The sequence below is a fragment of the Musa acuminata genome, chromosome BXJ1-3 (assembly GCF_036884655.1).
Source record: "Musa acuminata AAA Group cultivar baxijiao chromosome BXJ1-3, Cavendish_Baxijiao_AAA, whole genome shotgun sequence".
In the NCBI taxonomy this organism is placed as follows: domain Eukaryota; kingdom Viridiplantae; phylum Streptophyta; class Magnoliopsida; order Zingiberales; family Musaceae; genus Musa; species Musa acuminata.
The window spans coordinates 20,529,268-20,544,070 of record NC_088329.1 but is presented as its reverse complement, the minus strand read 5'-3'; the positions used below and the strand labels follow the sequence as shown (position 1 = coordinate 20,544,070).

General features: G+C 40.7%; 1 long non-coding RNA gene across 1 annotated transcript; it reads right to left on the bottom strand.

Moving 5' to 3' along the window:
• Positions 1 to 3,107: 3,107 nt before the first annotated feature.
• LOC135623797 (uncharacterized) lies at positions 3,108 to 13,703 on the bottom strand. The gene is made up of 3 exons (XR_010491489.1): positions 11,645 to 13,703; positions 5,610 to 9,493; positions 3,108 to 3,410 (listed from the first exon to the last, which is right to left on the bottom strand). It is a non-coding gene; the product is annotated as an uncharacterized LOC135623797 (long non-coding RNA).
• Between the last annotated feature and the right edge of the window lie 1,100 nt (positions 13,704 to 14,803).

Here is a 14,803-nt window from a genome sequence, read left to right as displayed (position 1 = left end):
TAGGGTCGCTCCTCAACTAGTAATATTGAAGCCCTCAGCCCCCTCTATTATCAACCAAGTCCCTACACCAAAGAGGTTAACAAGAGAAGAGCTTCGGGAGCGATATGCGAAGGGGTTATGTTGGCATTGTGATGAGCCGTGGAGCCGTGAGCATCGCTGTAGTAAAGGGGGACTTCTTATGATTGAACCGATTGAAGAAGATGTCATTGAACATCCAAAAGAGAGCCTTGAACATGAAGAAGAAGATGCAGAAGAAGAGCCACAACCGACCAAAGTTACGGTACATACACTAGTTGGCTACTCAATCCCACAAACGATGAAAGTTGGAGGCCTTCTCAAACAACAACCGATCACTGTTCTCATCGACACGGGCAGCACTACTAACTTCCTAAACAGTAAGGTTGCTGTCTATATGAACTTACCTATTGAGAATTGCAGCAGGTTTGTTGTTAAGGTCGCCAACGGACGGATTTTGAAGTGTGATCATAGGTGCCCGCAGGTGAAACTATTGTTGCAGGACCAAGAGATAATTGTAGATTTCTTTCTCCTCCCTCTTGATGATCATGAGGCCATACTCAGAATTAAATGGTTGATAACATTAGGTGATATTTCTTGGAATTTTATACAACTAATTATAAAATTTTATAGTAAGGAGAAACAGGTGATACTGCACGGGAAACGTGAGGGCGACGTAACGACGATTTGCACACAACAAATGGAGAAGGTTTTGCATAAAGCATGCAGTGGCTTTTTGGTACAACTTGAGCAACAAACTAAGGGAGAGCCAACAAAATTTGAAGATCCAAATCTACTTCCTTTGCTTGCTGAATTTTCGGATATATTTGACGAACCGCGCGACCTACCTCTTACCCGTCGGCATGATCATTGTATAATGATTCTTCCAGGCAAATCTCCAGCAAATGCTTAGCCATATCAATATCCACATCTCCAGAAGATTGAAAATAGAAAGGATTGTAAAAGAGATGCTCAAAACAGGAGTTATTCAGCCAATTTGCATCCCCTACTCTTCACCGGTGCTCCTTATACGAAAGAAGGATGGAATATGGCAATTATGTGTTGATTACCGAGCTCTCAATGGCAAACCTACCAATAGAAGATGCCACTTGGGAGAACTATGATGACTTGAAGATCAAATTCCCATAATTCATGAATCATCAGCCTCGAGGACAAGGCTGATTTGAAGAGGGCGGGTCTGTTAGGACTCTAGCTTGGAGAGTCCTATTTGAGAGGGACATTCATGTAAACCTAATAGGACTCTAGCTAGGAGAGTCCTAATTGAGAAGGACATTCTGTTAGGACTCTAGCTAGGAGAGTCCTAATTGAGAGGGGCATTCATGTATGAGGTTTTTTCTTAGAGAAGAATTAGGAGTTGTAAGGGAATAGGAGTCTTGAGTAGGAGTCCTATTAGGAGTTGGTTAGAAGTAAGAGTCTTAAGTAGGAGTTCTATTAGGAGTTAAGGTTTAGAAGCCCTATAAATAGCCATGTATTCCTTCTCTTTTCATAAGTAATAGATGAATTTTTTCTGCAGCCTTTGAGCAGCAACTTGGAGGGAGGAACCCCTATAGAGTTCCAAGGAGGCTGATCCCCTAAAGAGATCAACCCCAAGTTTAGAATCTGCAAGGGTTCTAACAAAACGTTACACAATATGTTCAGTAATGGTAATAATTTATAGACAAGAGCAAACGAGAATTCAAACATTAATATAAGCCACAATTGAGTGAAGGGAACTGAACAAAATCTATTTCCAAACGAACGAAAACAGAAGATACGAAATCGATCAAAGCTCGATTTCTAGCAGAATTCAAGAGGCACATTGAACAAATGATTCAGATTGTCAATTATACTCCAATACTCTCAAGAAGGCTATTATCAAAAGATATATCAATCTATTTTCTATTGAAACAAGTTTCGTACGAATCATGGTTTCTAACAAGGAGTTACCTTTGATTTGGTAACACAAGGTCAAAAACAAAATCATTGTCTTGCAGAATTCATAGGATCGGATTCAATAGATAATAGGGTATGCATTTGAATTCCAAATTTTTCAATCTATAAGTCCAAAGAAAGGTCTACAAGTCTAGTTTCGAATGAAATCAGTTTGGTACAAATCAGAATTTCCAACAGGGACTTATAGGTATTTTAGTATCGAAAGGTTAGAAATGTTGATCCCTGTTCTGCAGCATCTATAGGCTCATTTGAAACAGACGTTTGGGTAAGTATTCGGTGTCCAAAATCTACAAAATCAGTGTCAAAAGAAAGATATAAGAGTTTCATTTCAAACGAACTAGGTCTTGCCTGAATCCACATTTAGTGATAAAATTTATAGCTGAAACAGTGCATAGGGGTCAGTTTACCGAAAAAATTTCAGATCCTTGGTTTTATGTCCAAAGAGAGAAATATCAGATTCTAAGCATAAATCTTTCAGAATCAATATAGGAACATAGACGAATACTTCTGTAAGATGGGGTTAGAATACCTGCCTTTGAGAATTTTGACCCTAAATGACAAGATTTGAGCAAGAAACCTCAAAGCCCCAAATTTTTTTTCTTCTTCTTCTTCCCCCTTTTTCTTCTCTTTTTCTTTCTTTCTTTCTCCTTTGCTTCCACGCAGCTGCCTTCTCTGGTTCCTTATGAACGAAGGCAGAGAGGCTTAAACGGTGGGATTTGTAATTTTGTGCATTTTGTAGTTTAGTCCTTGTATTATTATATTTACGATTAGGTCCTTAGGGTTTACAAATAGGTCCTCAAAACTTTTTTTTTTTTTTTGAACAAATCCTCCAAATCTTATGAATAAGTTCTCAGATTCATACTTTGGCTCTTTTATCAATTTTAAAATAGATACTTACATTATAACTAGAAACTTATACGAAAATTTCGATAATGAGGGATGTTACACTCTCCCCTATCACGCCCCTCAAAATATCCATGATTTTTAAAATTTTTCATCACAGACCAATCCAGGATCCAAACTAACGTTTGAGGACACTGAAAAACATTCTATTCATATTCACATCCATAAAACCTGTGCAGTTTATAATCATATATCACATCACTCAATAATTCACATTTATGGCAAGCCAAGCCAACTTGACAAACATGAACAATATTTATAAATCCACAAGCTAAATAATTTATACAATCAGAACTCCAACTATTCACCACAAGTTCATATCATTATAAATTAGGCTTAACATTCAGAAATTCCAAATAAGAGAGATCTCCTAACACTTTGACACGGTATATCCATTTCGGTTCATCGACAACATTTCATTACATACAAAACATACTTATACAACAATATCGTAATAACCAACCAGACTTGCCCATCATTCTGAATAGCTATCCACTGCCTCAGCCCAAATCAAACATCTCGAAGAGTAACAAGCTGACCTGAAAGATTTATATAACAACGGAGTGAGCCAAAAACGGCTCAGCAAGTGACAAAGCATATTCAGAACAAAAGGAACGGATTCAAACGAGTAAGGTATCATAATGTAAGGCAGAATACAAGAATTCCCAAGGATACCATATCAATAGATACCAAATCATACGTATCATGTCATTCATAACATATTTGATCCATAACGAATGGAGCATAGAGTAATTGAAGCATATCAATGGCAGATAGGACATTTCAGAACATATCAGTTCATAGCAAATGGAGCACAGAGTAATTGGAGCATATCAATGGCAGATAGGACATTTCGGAACATATCAGTTCATAGCAAATGGAGCACAGAGTAATTGGAGCATATCAATGGCAAATAGGACATATAAGAACATATCAGTTCATAGCAAATGGAGCACAGCGTAATTGGAGCATATCAGAAGCAAAGGAAACATATCAAGCTTATCAATGGCATATAAAATGTTCCGAAGCATATCAACGGCATATGGAACATTTCGAAACAAAATCATCAAAGAATGAAGCCTTTCAGAGCATATCGGTACACATATCGTACAAGAGCTCAAACGTCGTCCTTGACGTTGCAATCATATCAATCTTATCCAGAGTATGAACAGAAACAAACTCACCAAAACTCTGGATGTCATATCAAACACATAGAGGGTGTAGTGGGATCTCAGTCATAATGTGATTCATCCATTTCTGAATGACCACCTGACAAAAGTCTCCCACGTCTGGGAGCTCCATCCACCCACGTCTAGGTGAAGTCAAAGGGGGCCGGCAGAGCATCGCAGGCTCTAAGCAACATCCCACAAAGCGGGACCCCACAAAGCGGGCAAATAAGCGCATACCGGAATATCCCACAAAGCGGGACCCCACAAAGCGGGCAAATCAGCGCATACCCTTTACCATTTCTGGCAAAGGTCCAGACAATCCCACACACCAGAGTACAAAAGGGCAGTTTCAACAACAAGTAGCATATGTCGGAAGCACACGCGGAACAACGAAGCGTACATGTGCCTTTACTAGTCAATCCGAAGTAAGCAATAATATTTCACAAGCATATTCAGATTTGAAAGGAATTGAAAGCAAGGGCACATATGGAATCCAAGCAATCACATATAACTCAATTCAATAAGAAGATTTGATGAATTCAATGTCCAAAGGAATGAAACTGGAATAGGCACATATCGAAAGCAAATGCGGAACAATAGGATATACATGTGCCTATATGAGTCAATACGATATAGCATAAACGTTACACAACAGTTTTCAAGAATGCAATAACTTTAAGGACAAGAACATACAAGAATTCAAAGTAGTAATATAAAGCTTAATTGAATAAGAAAGCTAAAGGATATCAATTTCCTAAGGAATGAAACCAGAATATGAGAAATCGACCAAAGCTCGATTTCTCGCAGAATACAGAAGGCACATTGAACAAATGATTCAAACTATCAAACGTGCTCCAATTTACTTAGAAATAATCATTGGATAATACTTTCAGATAAGACATACTTAATATGAATTGAACTGTCCAACAGAGAGAGTTACAAATAATTTGGTAAGCAAGTGTCGTAGAACAAAATCTCTGTTGGCAGAATTCCTAATGTCAGATTCAATAGATAGCTGGACAGGTGTTTGGATTCCAAATCTTTCAATCCATATATCAAAGAAAGGTCTACGAGTCTAGTTTCCAATGAAATCAATTTTGAACAAATCAGAGTTTCCAACAAAGACTTATAGGCAGCTCGGTATCAAAATGTCAGAATATCAGAAGTTGCACAGATTCGAATCGTTACGTCTAAACAGGAGATATATCAAATGCAAGGCTAGAACAATTCAGAGTTCCTCATATTCAAAGCAAATGTAGAGATAAAATGACAGTGAGGAACGATCAAGATACTTGCAATAGGAAAGATTAGAGCAATTATAGGAGGAACGATCAGGGAACTTGCAATAAGACATATCAGAGCAATTATAGGAGAAACGATTAGGGAACTTGCAATAAGACATATCAGAGCAATTATAAGAGAAACGATCAGGGAACTTGCAATAAGACATATCAGAGCAATTATAGGAGAAACGATCAGGGAACTTGCAATAAGACATATCAGAGCAATTATAGGAGAAACGATCAGGGAACTTGCAATAGAAAGGATCGAAACAAGTGGGAAACTTGCCTTTCTTCGTAACTACATCACGTGTCGAACATCGAGGCACAGTCACCTGCTCTCTCTTACTCTCATTCCTTCTTTTTCTTTCCCAAACGCAGCTGCCACAGCCGCCGCCGCTGCCGCTGCCACAATCGCAACTGCGGTCACAACCGCAGCCCCCATCCACTGCACTATTTCCTTCTTCCCTTCTCTCGTTCCTACTCTTTCTCTTTCCCAAAAGCAGCTACTACAACTACTGCAGCCACCACCGCTGCCGCAGCTACCGCAACCAACGTCGCAGCCGCAGCCGGAGTCGCAGCCACGGCCGTAGCCACCACACTCGCAGCCTCTTCTTCCTCCCCTGCTCTATTTCCTCCTCCTCTTCCAGCTGCAGCTGCCACTGCCGCAGCTGCCACCCCTTCTCCTCTTCCTCTCTTCTTCCTCTCCTTCCCTTTCTCTTCTTCTTCCTTTCCTTCTCTTCTTTCCCAGCCACAGCTGCAGCTGCCATCGCCGCAGCCGCAGCCCCTTCTCCTCTTCCTCTCTTCTTCCTCTCCTTCCCTTTCTCTTCTTCTTCCTTTCCTTTTTCTCTTCCTCTTTCCCTGCCACAGCTGCAGCTGCCACAACCGCAGCCGCAGCTACTTCTTTCCCTTCTCCTCTTCCTTCTCCTTCCTTTCTTCTTCTTCTCTCCCCGCTGCAACTGCTGCAGTCGCGGCCGCAGCCACGGCCGCAACCTCTCCCTCCTCCCCTGCTCATCTTCCTCTTCTTCTTCTCTTCCAACTGCAGCTGCCATCGCCGCAGCTGCAGCCCCCTTCTTCTCCCCGACGAACAGCACCTCCTTTCCTCTGTTTCCTCCTGCAGGAAATAGAGGTGCCGCCTCTTCACCCGCTTCTACTTCTTCTCTTCTTCCTCACCATCTCTTCCTCTCCTTCTCTTCCAGCTGCAGCTGCCACGGCCGCAGCCGCAGCTCCTCCTTTCCCTTCTCTTCTTCCTCTCCTTCCTTTCTTCTTCTTCTCTTCTTCTCCTTCCTCCCCTTCTTCTCCCCGACATCACACACACCCTCTCCTCTGTTTCCTCTGTAGGAAACAGAGGTATCACAACCTCTTCTCCTGCTTCCTCTTCCTCTTCCTCTTCTCTTCCTTCTTCTTCTTCTTCTCCTCTTCGAACGCCCCACCTCTCCTCTGTTTCCACCTGCAGGAAACAGAGGTGCTGCAGCCCTAGCTGCTGCCACCTCTCGCTCCTCTCCCTCTTCCCTCTCTTTTCCCTCTTCTTCTCCTTCTTTTCTTCTCCTCTTCCCCTTTCCTCCCCAACCCCACACACCTCCTCGCTGCAGCCTTGCCGCAGCTATCATCCTCTCTTCTTCTTCTTCTTCTTCTTCTTCTTCTTCTTCTTCTTCTTCTTCTTCTTCTTCTGCTTCTTCTTCTTCTTCTTCTCTTCTCCCTCTTCTTCCTCTCTTCTTCTCCCCACGTCCCACAGCTTCTCGCTGCAGCCCTCGCTGCAGCCACCTCCTCTTCTTCTCTTCTCCCTCTTCTTCCTCTCTTCTTCCTCCTCTCTTCTTTTCCCTCTTCTTCTTCTCCTCACGCCCCACCGCTCTCTCTGTTTCTGGAAACAAACAGAGTGCGTGGGAGGCGGTGGGATAATACCGAATTTTCGGTTTTTCCTTTTCTTTTTTTTTTCTTTTTGCAACTTAGCAGTTTAGTCCTTGTAATTTCTATATTTACATATAGGTCCCCCAATTTACATATAAATCCTTATTAATACATTTTTAAAAGTGGGGATATTACACTCTCCCCCCCCTTAAAATAAAATTTAGTCCTCTAAATTGGTCATAGCTCAATCGATGAAAAGATGAGGATTATGATTTCTTTATTTCCTCCTCCTACTCTTAAATAATTTCATCAATTCAATACAATTACACAATTTTCCAAGAGTGACCGAAATATTCTCCTTCTTGATTCTCAATAGATGGTAAACCCGACCTTCAATCAATCTTTCAAAAATACTTGCGCACTTGTAATTAATCAAGCAAATCGTTACTTCAGAAAATACTCGTTTTTGATGATCACCTGATTCAACTATCCATAATCAATACAAAGCCTCCATGTTCAACCATCTTTTTAACTAACACCAGAGCACCCCATGATAAAATATTAAGCCAAATAAAATCCTCATTTAATAATCCTTGTAGTTGTTTTTCTAATTCCACTTACTCAAATGATATCATTCTGCAGAGAGGCTTAGATATAGGGATTGTCCCAAGGACCAAATCAAAAGCAAAATCACATTTGGAGGTAATCCAGGCAAGTCATCCTGGGATACATTAGGCAAGGAGATAAATAATGTCCAATACTCTCAAAATAAAAGATCGGCCGATTAAATATGCAAAAAGTGATCATTTGTTATATACCAATCCATACTGGTATGATAAGAAGATAGCCAATGCATACCAAGTATAATATCATAACTCCAAATCTCTAGGAGAACTATATCAGCAAAAGTTCAAGTTCTCCAACAAAAATCAGACAAGAGGACCAGATTCAAGTTCATTATCAAAGAATCTCCAATGATTGTACTTACATATATCACATAATACAGTGGTCTAGGTTGAATACCCAAGTGATAGGCAATATGTTACGAATCAAATCGTAGATAGAACCCATGTTCAAACAAATATTTGCATTCTTTCATAAACATACATAATACCTTCGACCACTAATTCAGAAGTCTTAGAATCATATTCAGTGATAGCATACACTCTGACATGGGCTGATGATTTAGGAGGCAGTGACTCTTTCTTCTTGTTCAAAGGGCAAACTTTTATTTTATGATCAAACTTTCCATAAGCAAAATAGGCTCTAGTCACGCACAAACATAAACTTGTTTCATAATTTAACTTGCAATTCACACCTGATTGAGTCTTTTGTGGTGACTTCCCATTTCAAATCCAAATGTCTTGACTCTCTTGTTGTTACTTACTGATTCATTTCCAATCATATTTTTATTGGTAAACTTGTTCTTGTCATTCTTGCCATTGATCTTCAGAAATTCTTTTCATTGTTGCCGTCAATAATAAGTCTTTACTTCCAATATAACGTGGCAAAAGAAATCTTTCGAGTATCAGAACAATTTTGTATATCAAATATCTTCTCCATTTGCATCATCCATTTTTCTACCACCAATGAAATTAGGTTCATCATGCTTCTGCTGCGCCACTCTGATTCAATATCCCCAATCAATCCTTTCATTCCCCTTAATTAATCAGAAACAAATGATATAGGAGGACCAAATGTCCTCATCATCCCAGATTCCTAAAATGCAGCAAAGAAAATTTCCACCAATCACTATAGTTCATTAGACCTCAATATATTTTGCACGTCAACATATCAAATATTTCATTAATCCTCAAACAATGCTCTGATACCACCTCTGTCACGCCCCTCAAAATATCCATGATTTTTAAAATTTTTCATCACAGACCAATCCAGGATCCAAACTAACGTTTGAGGACACTGAAAAACATTCTATTCATATTCACATCCATAAAACCTGTGCAGTTTATAATCATATATCACATCACTCAATAATTCACATTTATGGCAACCCAAGCCAACTTGACAAACATGAACAATATTTATAAATCCACAAGCTAAATAATTTATACAATCAGAACTCCAACTATTCACCACAAGTTCATATCATTATAAATTAGGCTTAACATTCAGAAATTCCAAATAAGAGAGATCTCCTAACACTTTGACAAAGTATATCCATTTCGGTTCATCGACAACATTTCATTACATACAAAACATACTTATACAACAATATCGTAATAACCAACCAGACTTGCCCATCATTCTGAATAGCTATCCACTGCCTCAGCCCAAATCAAACATCTCGAAGAGTAACAAGCTGACCTGAAAGATTTATATAACAACGGAGTGAGCCAAAAACGGCTCAGCAAGTGACAAAGCATATTCAGAACAAAAGGAACGGATTCAAACGAGTAAGGTATCATAATGTAAGGCAGAATACAAGAATTCCCAAGGATACCATATCAATAGATACCAAATCATACGTATCATGTCATTCATAACATATTTGATCCATAACGAATGGAGCATAGAGTAATTGAAGCATATCAATGGCAGATAGGACATTTCAGAACATATCAGTTCATAGCAAATGGAGCACAGAGTAATTGGAGCATATCAATGGCAGATAGGACATTTCGGAACATATCAGTTCATAGCAAATGGAGCACAAAGTAATTGGAGCATATCAATGGCAAATAGGACATATAAGAACATATCAGTTCATAGCAAATGGAGCACAGCGTAATTGGAGCATATCAGAAGCAAAGGAAACATATCAAGCTTATCAATGGCATATAAAATGTTCCGAAGCATATCAACGGCATATGGAACATTTCAAAACAAAATCATCAGGGAATGAAGCCTTTCAGAGCATATCGGTACACATATCGTACAAGAGCTCAAACGTCGTCCTTGACGTTGTAATCATATCAATCTTATCCAGAGTATGAACAGAAACAAACTCACCAAAACTCTGGATGTCATATCAAACACATAGAGGGTGTAGTGGGATCTCAGTCAGAATGTGATTCATCCATTTCTGAATGACCACCTAACAAAAGTCTCCCACGTCTGGGAGCTCCATCCACCCACGTCTAGGTGAAGTCAAAGGGGGCCGGCAGAGCATCGCAGGCTCTAAGCAATATCCCACAAATCGGGACCCCACAAAGCGGGCAAATAAGCGCATACCGGAATATCCCACAAAGCGGGACCCCACAAAGCGGGCAAATCAGCGCATACCCTTTACCATTTCTGGCAAAGGTCCAGACAATCCCACACACCAGAGTACAAAAGGGCAGTTTCAACAACAAGTAGCATATGTCGGAAGCACACGCGGAACAACGAAGCGTACATGTGCCTTTACGAGTCAATCCGAAGTAAGCAACAATATTTCACAAGCATATTCAGATTTGAAAGGAATTGAAAGCAAGGGCACATATGGAATCCAAGCAATCACATATAACTCAATTCAATAAGAAGATTTGATGAATTCAATGTCCAAAGGAATGAAACTGGAATAGGCACATATCGAAAGCAAATGCGGAACAATAGGATATACATGTGCCTATATGAGTCAATACGATATAGCATAAACGTTACACAACAGTTTTCAAGAATGCAATAACTTTAAGGACAAGAACATACAAGAATTCAAAGCAGTAATATAAAGCTCAATTGAATAAGAAAGCTAAAGGATATCAATTTCCAAAGGAATGAAACCAGAATATGAGAAATCGACCAAAGCTTGATTTCTGGCAGAATATAGAAGGCATATTGAACAAATGATTCAAACTATCAAACGTGCTCCAATTTACTTAGAAATAATCATTGGATAATACTTTCAGATAAGACATGCTTCATATGAATTGAACTGTCCAACAGAGAGAGTTACAAATAATTTGGTAAGCAAGTGTCGTAGAACAAAATCTCTGTTGGCAGAATTCCTAATGTCAGATTCAACAGATAGCTGGACAGGTGTTTGGATTCCAAATCTTTCAATCCATATATCAAAGAAAGGTCTACGAGTCTAGTTTCCAATGAAATCAATTTTGAACAAATCAGAGTTTCCAACAAAGACTTATAGGCAGCTCGGTATCAAAAGGTCAGAATATCAGAAGTTGCACAGATTCGAATCGTTACGTCTAAACAGGAGATATATCAAATGCAAGGCTAGAACAATTCAGAGTTCCTCATATTCAAAGCAAATGTAGAGATAAAATGGCAGTGAGGAATGATCAAGATACTTGCAATAGGAAAGATCAGAGCAATTATAGGAGAAACGATCAGGGAACTTGCAATAAGACATATCAGAGCAATTATAGGATAAACGATCAGGGAACTTGCAATAAGACATATCAGAGCAATTATAGGAGAAACGATCAGGGAACTTGCAATAAGACATATCAGAGCAATTATAGGAGAAACGATCAGGGAACTTGCAATAGAAAGGATCGAAACAAGTGGGAAACCTGCCTTTCTTCGTAACTACATCACGTGTCGAACATCGAGGCACAGTCACCTGCTCTCTCTTACTCTCATTCCTTCTTTTTCTTTCCCAAACGCAGCTGCCATAGCCGCCGCCGCTGCCGCTGCCACAATCGCAACTGCGGTCACAACCGCAGCCCCCATCCACTGCACTATTTCCTTCTTCCCTTCTCTCATTCCTACTCTTTCTCTTTCCCAAAAGCAGCTACTGCAGCTACTGCAGCCACCACCGCTGCCGCAGCTACCGTAGCCAACGTCGCAGCCGCAGCCACGGCCGCAGCCACCACACTCGCAGCCTCTTCTTCCTCCCCTGCTCTATTTCCTCCTCCTCTTCCAGCTGCAACTGCCACTGCCGCAGCTGCCACCCCTTCTCCTCTTCCTCTATTCTTCCTCTCCTTCCCTTTCTCTTCTTCTTCCTTTCCTTCTCTTCTTTCCCAGCCATAGCTGCAGCTGCCATCGCCGCAGCCGCAGCCCCTTCTCCTCTTCCTCTCTTCTTCCTCTCCTTCCCTTTCTCTTCTTCTTCCTTTCCTTTTTCTCTTCCTCTTTCCCTGCCACAGCTGCATCTGCCACAACCGCAGCCGCAGCTACTTCTTTCCCTTCTCCTCTTCCTTCTCCTTCCTTTCTTCTTCTTCTCTCCCCGCTGCAACTGCTGCAGTCGCGGCCGCAGCCACGGCCGCAACCTCTCCCTCCTCCCCTGCTCATCTTCCTCTTCTTCTTCTCTTCCAGCTGCAGCTGCCATCGCCGCAGCTGCAGCCCCCTTCTTCTCCCCGACGAACAGCACCTCCTTTCCTCTGTTTCCTCCTGCAGGAAACAGAGGTGCCGCCTCTTCACCCGCTTCTACTTCTTCTCTTCTTCCTCACCATCTCTTCCTCTCCTTCTCTTCCAGCTGCAGCTGCCACGGCCGCAGCCGCAGCTCCTCCTTTCCCTTCTCTTCTTCCTCTCCTTCCTTTCTTCTTCTTCTCTTCTTCTCCTTCCTCCCCTTCTTCTCCCCGACGTCACACACACCCTCTCCTCTGTTTCCTCTGCAGGAAACAGAGGTATCACAACCTCTTCTCCTGCTTCCTCTTCCTCTTCTCTTCCTTCTTCTTCTTCTTCTCCTCTTCGAACGCCCCACCTCTCCTCTGTTTCCACCTGCAGGAAACAGAGGTGCTGCAGCCCTAGCTGCTGCCACCTCTCGCTCCTCTCCCTCTTCCCTCTCTTTTCCCTCTTCTTCTCCTTCTTTTCTTCTCCTCTTCCCCTTTCCTCCCCAACCCCACACACCTCCTCGCTGCAGCCTTGCCGCAGCTATCATCCTCTCTTCTTCTTCTTCTTCTTCTTCTTCTTCTTCTTCTGCTTCTTCTTCTTCTTCTTCTCTTCTCCCTCTTCTTCCTCTCTTCTTCTCCCCACGCCCCACAGCTTCTCGCTGCAGCCCTCGCTGCAGCCACCTCCTCTTCTTCTTCTTCTTCATCTTCTTCTCTTCTCCCTCTTCTTCCTCTCTTCTTCCTCTCTTCTTCCTCCTCTCTTCTTTTCCCTCTTTTCTTCTCCTCACGCCCCACCGCTCTCTCTGTTTCTGGAAAGAAACAAAGTGCGTGGGAGGCGGTGGGATAATACCGAATTTTCGGTTTTTCCTTTTCTTTTTTTTTTTCTTTTTGCAACTTAGCAGTTTAGTCCTTGTAATTTCTATATTTACATATAGGTCCCCCAATTTACATATAAATCCTTATTAATATATTTTTAAAAGTGGGGGATATTACATCCCCCCTTAAAAGAAAATTTTAGTCCTCTAAATTTATCATACCTCTATCGATGAAAAGATGGGGATAAACCTTTTTCATTTCCTCCTCTATCTGTCAGGTTGTTTCATCTCCAGAATGATGATTCCAAATTACTTGAACCAGAGGGATAACTCGATTTCTTAGATCTTTTCCTTCTTATCAACAATTGAGTGGCCTCTTCCACATAAGATAAATCTTTATCGATCTCTATCAGCTTATACTTAATGATATGAGAAGGATCAGGTATATACTTTCTAATCATCGAAACATGAAATATATTATGGATATGACACAATGATGGTGGCAAAGCAATCCTGTAAGCGACAGAACCAACCCAATCTTGGGCTTAACTTTCCTTTAGGATTTGGTTCTTGATATTTGTTATTAGGTACACATACTCTATCCCCAAATCTCAATAGGCCATCCTTTGAAACTTGAAATTTTGGCTTCAATTCCTTTTCTACTTCATTCCTCAAGTAGATTAAACGTGGATCTCGTAATTGTCCGTTCTTAATTTGTTGAATAAGATCAGATTCAACCTGAATGGAGGCCATCAATATCATTGAGTCTTGCTCTTTCCTCATAGCATTCCAATTAAAATTTTCTTCTAATAACTTTCATTGCTTCATGACCAGACTAGCCATAAAACATGTAGATTTTCTACTAAGAGCATCAGCTACCACATTGGCTTTGCCCGGGTGATCACGAATGACACAATTATAATCCTTAGAAGTTCTATCCATCTTCGTTGCCTCATGTTTAAGTCTTTCTGAGTGAAAATATATTTCAAACTCTTGTGATCGGTAAAGATTTCAAATTGTCGACCATACAAATAATCTCTCCAAATCTTTAGAGCAAAAATAATTGCTGCCAATTCCAAATCATGAGTTGGATAATTCAATTCATAACCTTTTAATTGCCTAGAAGCATAAGCAATCACTCTCCCTTCTTGCATCAAAACACATCCAAGGCCCTTTCTTGAAGCATCAGTATAAACTACAAATCCCTCACTACCACTTGGAATAGTGAGAATAGGAGCACTAGTCAATCTTCTTTTTAACTCTTGAAAACTTTGCTCACAATCATCACCCCATACAAATTTCACATTCTTTTTAGTGAGTTTGGTGAGAGGTTGAGCGATTCAAGAAAATCCCTCCACAAATCTCTTGTAATAATCTGCCATGCCCAAGAAGCCTCTAATTTCTATTACATTTGTTGGTACTTCCCATCTTACTACAGCTTCTATTTTCTTTGGATCAATAGATATACTCTTCCCTGAAATCACATGGCCTAAGAAAGCAACTTCATTCAACCACAATTCACATTTGCTGAACTTTGCATACAACTTCTTTTCTCTTAGTATGGACAATACATTTCTCAAGTGTTCCTCATG